This window comes from Rutidosis leptorrhynchoides, chromosome 4, assembly GCF_046630445.1.
Source record: "Rutidosis leptorrhynchoides isolate AG116_Rl617_1_P2 chromosome 4, CSIRO_AGI_Rlap_v1, whole genome shotgun sequence".
NCBI classification, from domain to species: Eukaryota; Viridiplantae; Streptophyta; class Magnoliopsida; order Asterales; family Asteraceae; genus Rutidosis; species Rutidosis leptorrhynchoides.
The window spans coordinates 79,604,591-79,615,303 of record NC_092336.1 but is presented as its reverse complement, the minus strand read 5'-3'; positions in this window follow the sequence as shown (position 1 = coordinate 79,615,303).

The following is a 10,713-nucleotide window of genomic DNA, read 5'->3' as shown; positions in this document are numbered from 1 at the left end:
ACGAATCATTCCAATTTACATTTGACTCTTCATTATTATTAGGTGAGTCAATGGGACTTGTTCTAGAGGTAGACATCTATCACATAATATCAAACGCGTTAAGAGATTAATATATCACATAATATTCACATGTTAAAAATATATAGTTTCCAACAAAATTTGTTAAGCAATCATTTTTCAAGTAAACACGGTCGAAGTCCAGACTCACTAATGCATCCTAACAAACTCGATAAGACACACTAATGCAAAATTCTGGTTCTCTAAGACCAACGCTCTGATACCAACTGAAATGTCCCGTTCTTATTGATTAAAAACGTTCCATATTAATTGATTTCGTTGCGAGGTTTTGACCTCTATATGAGACATTTTTCAAAGACTGCATTCATTTTTAAAACAAACCATAACCTTTATTTCATAGATAAAGGTTTTAAAAAGCTTTACGTAGATTATCAAATAATGATAATCTAAAATATCCTGTTTACACACGACCATTACATAATGGTTTACAATACAAATATGTTACAACAAAATAAGTTTCTTGAATGCAGTTTTTACACAATATCATACAAGCATGGACTCCAAATCTCGTCCTTATTTAAGTATGCGACAGCGGAAGCTCTTAATAATCACCTGAGAATAAACATGCTTAAAACGTCAACAAAAATGTTGGTGAGTTATAGGTTTAACCTATATATATCAAATCATAATAATAGACCACAAGATTTCATATTTCAATACACATCCCATACATAGAGATAAAAATCATTCATATGGTGAACACCTGGTAACCGACATTAACAAGATGCATATATAAGAATATCCCCATCATTCTGGGACACCCTTCGGATATGATATAAATTTCGAAGTACTAAAGCATCCGGTACTTTGGATGGGGTTTGTTAAGCCCAATAGATCTATCTTTAGGATTCGCGTCAATTAGGGTGTCTGTTCCCTAATTCTTAGATTACCAGACTTAATAAAAAGGGGCATATTCGATTTCGATAATTCAACCATAGAATGTAGTTTCACGTACTTGTGTCTATTTTGTAAATCATTTATAAAACCTGCATGTATTCTCATTCCAAAAATATTAGATTTTAAAAGTGGGACTATAACTCACTTTCACAGATTTTTACTTCGTCGGGAAGTAAGACTTGGCTACTGGTTGATTCACGAACCTATAACAATATATACATATATATCAAAGTATGTTCAAAATATATTTACAACACTTTTAATATATTTTGGTGTTTTAAGTTTATTAAGTCAGCTGTCCTCGTTAGTAACCTACAACTAGTTGTCCACAGTTAGATGTACAGAAATAAATCGATAAATATTATCTTGAATCAATCCACGACCCAGTGTATACGTATCTCAGTATTGATCACAACTCAAACTATATATATTTTGGAATCAACCTCAACCCTGTATAGCTAACTCCAACATTCACATATAGAGTGTCTATGGTTGTTCCGAAATATATATAGATGTGTCGACATGATAGGTCGAAACATTGTATACGTGTCTATGGTATCTCAAGATTACATAATATACAATACAAGTTGATTAAGTTATGGTTGGAATAGATTTGTTACCAATTTTCACGTAGCTAAAATGAGAAAAATTATCCAATCTTGTTTTACCCATAACTTCTTCATTTTAAATCCGTTTTGAGTGAATCAAATTGATATGGTTTCATATTGAACTCTATTTTATGAATCTAAACAGAAAAAGTATAGGTTTATAGTCGGAAAAATAAGTTACAAGTCGTTTTTGTAAAGGTAGTCATTTCAGTCGAAAGAACGACGTCTAGATGACCATTTTAGAAAACATACTTCCACTTTGAGTTTAACCATAATTTTTGGATATAGTTTCATGTTCATAATAAAAATCATTTTCTCAGAATAACAACTTTTAAATCAAAGTTTATCATAGTTTTTAATTAACTAACCCAAAACAGCCCGCGGTGTTACTACGACGGCGTAAATCCGGTTTTACGGTGTTTTTCGTGTTTCCAGGTTTTAAATCATTAAGTTAGCATATCATATAGATATAGAACATGTGTTTAGTTGATTTTAAAAGTCAAGTTAGAAGGATTAACTTTTGTTTGCGAACAAGTTTAGAATTAACTAAACTATGTTCTAGTGATTACAAGTTTAAACCTTCGAATAAGATAGCTTTATATGTATGAATCGAATGATGTTATGAACATCATTACTACCTTAAGTTCCTTGGATAAACCTACTGGAAAAGAGAAAAATGGATCTAGCTTCAATGGATCCTTGGATGGCTCGAAGTTCTTGAAGCAGAATCATGACACGAAAACAAGTTCAAGTAAGATCATTACTTGAAATAAGATTGTTATAGTTATAGAAATTGAACCAAAGTTTGAATATGATTATTACCTTGTATTAGAATGATAACCTACTGTAAGAAACAAAGATTTCTTGAGGTTGGATGATCACCTTACAAGATTGGAAGTGAGCTAGCAAACTTGAAAGTATTCTTGATTTTATGTAACTAGAACTTGTAGAATATATGAAGAACACTTAGAACTTGAAGATAGAACTTGAGAGAGATCAATTAGATGAAGAAAATTGAAGAATGAAAGTGTTTGTAGGTGTTTTTGGTCGTTGGTGTATGGATTAGATATAAAGGATATGTAATTTTGTTTTCATGTAAATAAGTCATGAATGATTACTCATATTTTTGAAATTTTATGAGATATTTCATGCTAGTTGCCAAATGATGGTTCCCACATGTGTTAGGTGACTCACATGGGCTGCTAAGAGCTGATCATTGGAGTGTATATACCAATAGTACATACATCTAAAAGCTGTGTATTGTACGAGTACGAATACGGGTGCATACGAGTAGAATTGTTGATGAAACTGAACGAGGATGTAATTGTAAGCATTTTTGTTAAGTAGAAGTATTTTGATAAGTGTATTGAAGTCTTTCAAAAGTGTATAAATACATATTAAAACACTACATGTATATACATTTTAACTGAGTCGTTAAGTCATCGTTAGTCGTTACATGTAAGTGTTGTTTTGAAACCTTTAGGTTAACGATCTTGTTAAATGTTGTTAACCCAATGTTTATAATATCAAATGAGATTTTAAATTATTATATTATCATGATATTATCATGTATGAATATCTCTTAATATGATATATATACATTAAATGTCTTTACAACGATAATCGTTACATATATGTCTCGTTTAAAAATCATTAAGTTAGTAGTCTTGTTTTTACATATGTAGTTCATTGTTAATATACTTAATGATATGTTTACTTATCATAGTATCATGTTAACTATATATATATCCATATATATGTCATCATATAGTTTTTACAAGTTTTAACGTTCGTGAATCACCGGTCAACTTGGGTGGTCAATTGTCTATATGAAACATATTTCAATTAATCAAGTCTTAACAAGTTTGATTGCTTAACATATTGGAAACATTTAATCATGTAAATATCAATCTCAATTAATATATATAAACATGGAAAAGTTCGGGTCACTACAAATACCGTGGTGGTCTCCATTTAGGAAAAGATTGTGATGATGGTTTAACAATGGCTCAAAAAGAAGAAGTGAGTTTCATAAGCTAAAGAAATAATAATCAATTTCAAGGAAGAGCCCAATTTAACCAAAACTTCAACAACCCCTACAACCCTCAAGGTCAAAATTCCAATTAACAACAAGGGTCAAGTAGTGGGTTCCAACAACAAACTCAGGGTTTTTATCAAAAACCCCAACAAGAAGTGAAAAAGTCAAATATGGAGAGTTTGTTGGAGAAGTTAATTGCATCTCAGACCCAGCTTGTCACCAATATAAGCCAAACAAATGAGAAGAACGAACACCAATTTAAAAACCAACAAGCTGCAATTCAGAATCTGGAGAAGCAAATGAGTGGTTTAGCTAGTTTACTTAGCGAAAGAAAACCAAGGAGTTTACCGGGGGATACTAATAAGAACCCCCGAAATGAACACGCCAATGTTATCACCACATGGAGTTGTCTAACATACGAAGCTCCAAAAATGCCCGAAAATTCTAATTTTAGTGTTCCGTTGAACAAAAATGACGAACCGGTTAAGGAGCTGGAACAAGTGGTTGAGAAGGAAGAACGGGAGAAACCCGTAGTGAAGTCATATCAACCACCGCTCCCATACCCAAGAAAGCAACAACAAGAAAGGCTCGAAGACGAAAGGTTAAAATTTCTAGATATGTTTAAACAAATTAACATAAATATGCCTTTTATTGATGTGATTTCAGGTATGCCCAAGTATGCTAAGTTCTTAAAAGACTTACTTACTAACCGCAAGAAGATGGAAAGCATTTCATCAGTCACTTTAGATGCTAGATGTTCAGCGCTGGTGTCCAACACACTTCCTGAAAAGCTTCAGGATCCAGGTTGTTTTACTATTCCATGTCTAATGGGTGACCTCGACTGTATGAGGGCATTGGCTGATTTGGGGGCTAGTATCAATTTAATGACCTATTCGATTTACCTTAAATTAGCCCCTGGGGAACTCAAGACCACACGAATGGCTATTAAACTAGCTGATCGCTCTATAAAATTCCCTCGAGGAATAATAGAGAATTTGTTAGTTAAGACCGGGAATCTGATTTTTTCGGCAGACTTTATGGTTTTAGACATGGAAGTTGATGAAAGAATACCAATTATTTTGGGTCGACCGTTTTTGAATACTGCTAGATGTGTCATTGATGTTTATGACCAGCAGTTGACCCTTAGAATTGGTGAAGCTAGTGCGACATTTTCAATTGACAAGTCATTAAAATATCCTGAATCTTCAGATGATACTTGTTATTTTATGCAAAGCATAGACTCGCATTATGAGTTCTTGCAGGAATTTCCCGAATCGAATGAAACAGGTGTATACGATTTGGCGAGTGGAGATGAAGAATTTTCCGTTGAAGAAATGGATGTGATGGCCACTTTGATGGCAAATGGGTATGAACCAACTGAGGAGGAGATAGAACAACTGAACAAGGATAGCGAGTACCGGAGTAAATCCTCAATTGAGGAACCTCCAATTTTGGAGCTTAAGCCGCTTCCTGATCATCTTGAGTGCGCTTTCCTTCAGGAAGATTTGAAGCTTCCGATAATTATTTCCTCACTTATTTCTAAACATGAAAAAGAACGTCTTGTTTCCTTGCTACAGGCCCACAAACCGGCCATTGCATGGAAAATCCATGATATAAAAGGAATTAGTCCTTCTTATTGCACACACAAGATCTTGATGGAAGAAAATTCCAAACCAGTGGTGCAACTTCAAAGGAGACTAAATCCTCATATGCAAGATGTTGTCCAAAAGGAAATCATTAAATTGCTAGATGCAGGTCTAATCTACCCAATCTCAGACAGTCCGTGGATAAGCCCGGTCCATTGTATTCCTAAAAAGGGTGGTATAACTGTTATCACCAATGATAAAGATGAGCTTATCACAACATGAACTGTCACGGGGTGGCGAGTTTGTATAGATTATCGTAAGCTAAATGATGCCACGATAAAAGACCATTTTTCGCTACCATTCATTGATCAAATGTTAGAGAGACTAGCAGGAAATAGCTTTTATTGTTTTCTAGATGGTTTTTCGGGGTACTTTCAAATTCCCATCTCCCCCGAGGATCAAGAAAAGACTACCTTCACGTGTCCCTATGGCACCTTTTCATACCGCAGAATTCCCTTTGGTCTATGTAATGCTCCCGCAACATTCCAAAGGTGCATGATGGCCATTTTCCACGATATGATTGAAGAATGCATGGAAGTGTTCATGGATGACTTTTCAGTCTTCGGTGACACGTTCGATTCATGCCTTCTAAATTTGGAGAAAATGCTAATTAGGTGTGAGAAATCAAACTTAGTGCTAAATTGGGAAAAATGCCACTTTATGGTTAAAGAAGGCATTGTATTGGGGCACAAAATCTCAAGTGTTGGTATTCAGGTAGATCCAGCAAAGGTTGACATCATAGCCAACCTTCCACCTCCTTCAAATGTGAAGGGTGTGAGAAGTTTTCTTGGGCATGCCGGGTTTTACCGGCGATTTATTAAAGATTTTTCAAAAATTGCAACGCCATTGAATAAACTTCTCAAAAAAGATGCACCCTTTGTTTTCACAAATGAATGCACTAAGGCATTCAACATTTTAAAACAAAAACTTGTTAACGCACCAATAATCATAGCTCCAAATTGGTCATTACCATTCGAGCTAATGTGCGATGCATCGGATTTTGCAGTTGGTTCAGTCTTGGGCCAACGGGTTGAGAAACGCTTTCAACCCATTTATTATGCAAGTAAGACTTTACAAGGAGCTCAATTGAACTACACAACCACGAAAAAAGAGCTCCTTGCTATCGTCTTTTTTTTTTGACAAATTTCGATCATATCTTGTCCTATCGAAGATCCGATCATTCGGCATTGAAATACCTTTTTTCTAAGCCGGATGCAAAACCTCGATTACTAAGATGGGTCTTGCTTTTGCAAGAATTTGATATCGAGATTAAGGACAAGAAAGGTGCCGAAAATCTCGCGGCTGACCATCTTTCTAGACTTGAAAATCCCAATCTTGAAGTACTCCATGAATCGAGTATTAAAGATGATTTTCCCGGTGAATACCTCATGAGAGTAGAGAAGGTGGAAGACCCGTGGTATGTTGACTTCGCCAATTACATTGTTGGGGTGTACCTAGAAACCGGTTGGTCACATCAGAAAAGAAAGAAATTCTTTAGTGATCTAAAATACTATTTTTGGGAAGACCCTTATCTATTTAGGAGATGTGTGGATGGAGTTATTCGCAGGTGTGTTTCGGGGAAGGAATGCACCAAAATTCTGCTTGATTGTCACCTTGGTCCAACAGGTGGGCACTTTGGTCCCCAAATCACGGGGAGGAAAGTTTACGAGGCCGGTTTCTATTGGCCTACAATATTCAAAGATGCCTACAATGTTTGTAAGGCTTGTGACGCATGCCAACGGGCCAGTCAAATCACTAAACAGGATGAAATGCCTCAACAAAGCATCCAAGTATGCGAGGTGTTCGATGTTTGGGGAATTGACTTTATGGGGCCCTTTCCAAAGTCTCATTCTTACCTCTACATACTTGTTGCCATAGACTATGTTTCCAAATAGGCGGAAGCAAAACCTCTACCAACAAATGATGGCCGAGTTGTAGTAACATTTTTGATGGAACTTTTCTCAAGGTTTGGCACACCAAAAGCCCTTATCAGTGACCAGGACACCCACTTTTGCAATAAGCAATTAGAAAAGGTGTTGAAAAGATATGGAGTGATCCATAAAATTTCAACATCCTATCATCCCCAAACAAGTGGGCAAGTGGAAAATACCAATCGGTCGTTAAAACGCATTCTTGAAAAGACCGTTGGTGCAAATCCAAAAGAGTGGTCAGTTAAGTTAAACGATGCATTGTGGGCCTTTTGCACGGCCTATAAAACACCTATTGGAACCACTCATTTCCGTATGGTATACAGAAAAGAATGTCATCTCCCGTTGGAGATTGGACACAAAGCGCATTGGACGCTAAGGGCATGTAATTTGGATTACCAAGAGGCGGGTCGGTTACGTTTGACCCAGTTGAATGAATTAGACGAATTGAGTCTTGAAGCCTATGACAACTCTCTAATTTATAAGAAAAAGACCAAACAATGGCACGACAAGAGATTGAAAAGTCCAAAAGAATTCATGGAAGGAGATCGTGTCCTTGTTTATAATGCCCGTTTCAAGTTATCACCAGGAAAGCTTAAGTCCCGATGGTCGGGACCATTTATTGTTAGAAGGGTGTACCCTTATGGTACAATTGAAGTGGTAAACTGGAAGGGCGATATTTTTAAAGTGAATGGCCACCGGGTCAAACACTATGTCGATGGTCCCCTGGAAATTGAAGACGAGGTTAGCCTCAACTTCGAGAACAAAGCCTAAATCAAAATGGGGACGAGTTGGGTGAACGAATCGTTAAAGAAAGTTCACGCGTGTAAATAGTGTGAATCGAGTGTTTTATGATTGGTTTGATTATGTTTAATGTACAAAATGATCTATAATGATGATATGAGCTTTTGTTTGTTGAAAATGGGAATTTTTATGAGTTTTATGCAAATTTTGAGCCACCAGACCAGTGGGACGCCGTCCAAAAACCCTTGGACGCCGTCCAATTTCAAAGGATTTTCTCAAAATATGGTCAGTACATTTTAGTGAAACTTGACGCCGTCCAAAATCACTGGACACCGTCCCACCCTTCTTTACTGGGCGCCGTCCAGATCTTCTTTACTGGACGCCGTCCAGAATTTTGGACGCCGTCCAGACACCTGACCCAGAAAAAAAACACGTTTTATACCTATTCTAACCCAATTTTCAACCACAAAACACACTTCTCTTTTATTCCTTATCCCACAAATGAACCAACACTCTAAAAATCCTAATTTCTTCCTTCAAATTCGCGATTTCTTCATTCAAATCCAAGCTTGAATCATGTTTTCTAGGGTATTGCTACTCCCTTTTCATACTTTTTTTTCTTAATTACTTGATTTGTATGTCTATATGTATAATTTGGTGAAAGATAAGCGTGGGGTGTTTGATTTGCATGCTTCTTGTTTAGATTAACATGCCTTAGTTGTTTAATTACCTATTATGTCTTGATTTTGCAATAATTATATGTTTGATGGGTATGTTCATGATTCTAGGGTTTGTAGTGATGAAATCCGAAATTAGGGTAATTAATTCAAGATATTGAGTTTGTTTGTGTTGTTTATGAAGCTTGTGAAGTGTTTAATTGTTGTTGATGATGTAGATGTTAATTTGGCCGGGTCATAAATTGAATGTTCTTGAATTTTTAGCATGCTTTGAATTGTAATGTTCTTATGAAAGATGTATGCTAGTTTCTCACCTGTTTAAGCCTATTAAAGTGGATTGATGGTATGGAATGCTATAATGTAGTGGCGTTATAATGGTCATTTTGAACTAAATTGTGATAACTTGTGCTATGATTGTAATGAATATCATTAGAATGCAAGTTTAAAGGTCATGACCTATGAACGCAACATGCTTGAGTCCTAAGTTGACGCCTAATTGTGAATTTTGTGATCCACATTTTTGAAAGTGTATTTGCAAGTTTATGTTGACTTTGGTTGACTGTGATCAATTATTCTAAATATACGCTTTTGCTTATATGAATCACAATGCTTATGAACTTTGAATGGAATGACTAATTCCCCTTGCTACTCGGTTATGTTTTTAGCTAACATTAACACAACGGTTTCTATGTTCTTTGGTTTGGTGTTATTATGTTTTGCAGGGACAATCTAGCAGAGGTGGACAACCGAAAAGAGGCAGAACATCAAGAAACATTCCACCACCACCAACACCTGTTCAACAACATTCATCATCATCATCTGGCGAAGAAGAAGACGCTCAAAATAATTCAATAATATGGTTAGAACATCTTCGGGACAATGATGATTACGGGGAAACTTTTGCTCGAATTACCTGCAGACCAATTAGTACTACGTGGTATCTCGACTGGGCTCCTTTGATTGAGGCGGGTATGCATACCCATGTCACTCGTTTGTTAGCTATACCATATAATAACATATTGACCTACACATGGGAACACATTTTCAGTCTACACGATCAAGTGTTTCCCGTGCTATGTAAAGAATTCTACTCAACTTTCCGATTCAATAATGTTCGAGACCCACTATCGGATGCTTTCTTTAGATTCCGACTAGGGGGTGATGAAAGAAGTTTGAGTAGTTTTGGGTTATGTAGAGTTTTAGGTATTTTTAACGAGCTTACTGACGCACAATTAAGGACATATTTGGTAAGCTCAGAGTATCATGGAAGAGTGGGTTTCAATGAACAATCCTTTTGGAGAAGGATTAGGTGGCCAAATGCATCTAGCCAGTTCAAATCAAGCAGACACATGTATACCGAAATAGCAACCCCTGACGATAAGCTTCTCCATCGACTTATCGCATGTACTTTTAATGCGAGAGTCGAAGGACATGAAAAGGTAAAATCTCTAGATCTATGGATAATGGATCAAATAAAATGGGGTTGTCACACCAATATATCGGGGTTAATTGGGAACTATTTGTTGGGTATCGCTACGGATGCACGAAGATACAAACCGCTTCTAGGGGGCCACTACATTACGTGGATTGCTCGTCACTTTAATATTGATCTTAATCGCCTGATAGAATGTGACCATGTAATGAAACCCTTGAAAAAGGTTTCTTATGTTAATGCTGAGATTTTGATGTACGACGGAAATAGGCGTTTGGTACCTTTTGTGGCAGGTGGCGCGAGTGGTAGTGGAGCGAATGTTCAACAGGAATAACAACATGAAGAGGAAGCAGAAGTGAAAGCCCAGACAAATGTTCAAGATCAAGGTCCTTGGTATCCGTCCCAATCTGGTTGGGATAATTTGGTCAATAGTGTCAATAGTATGAGGTTGAGTCAGCAAGGAATCGAGCAATGCCAGATTGCTCAAGTACATAATCAGGGATGGAACAGTTATGGTATTGATTGGAATAACCATAACACCGAGTTATATTATTCCAACCCCGATCAGTACTATGGGACAACACGTCTGACACCCCAATACTACACTGATCCTCAGAACCCACCTCAATCTTACCCAATTTATAATACTAACGATGCGATGTAGG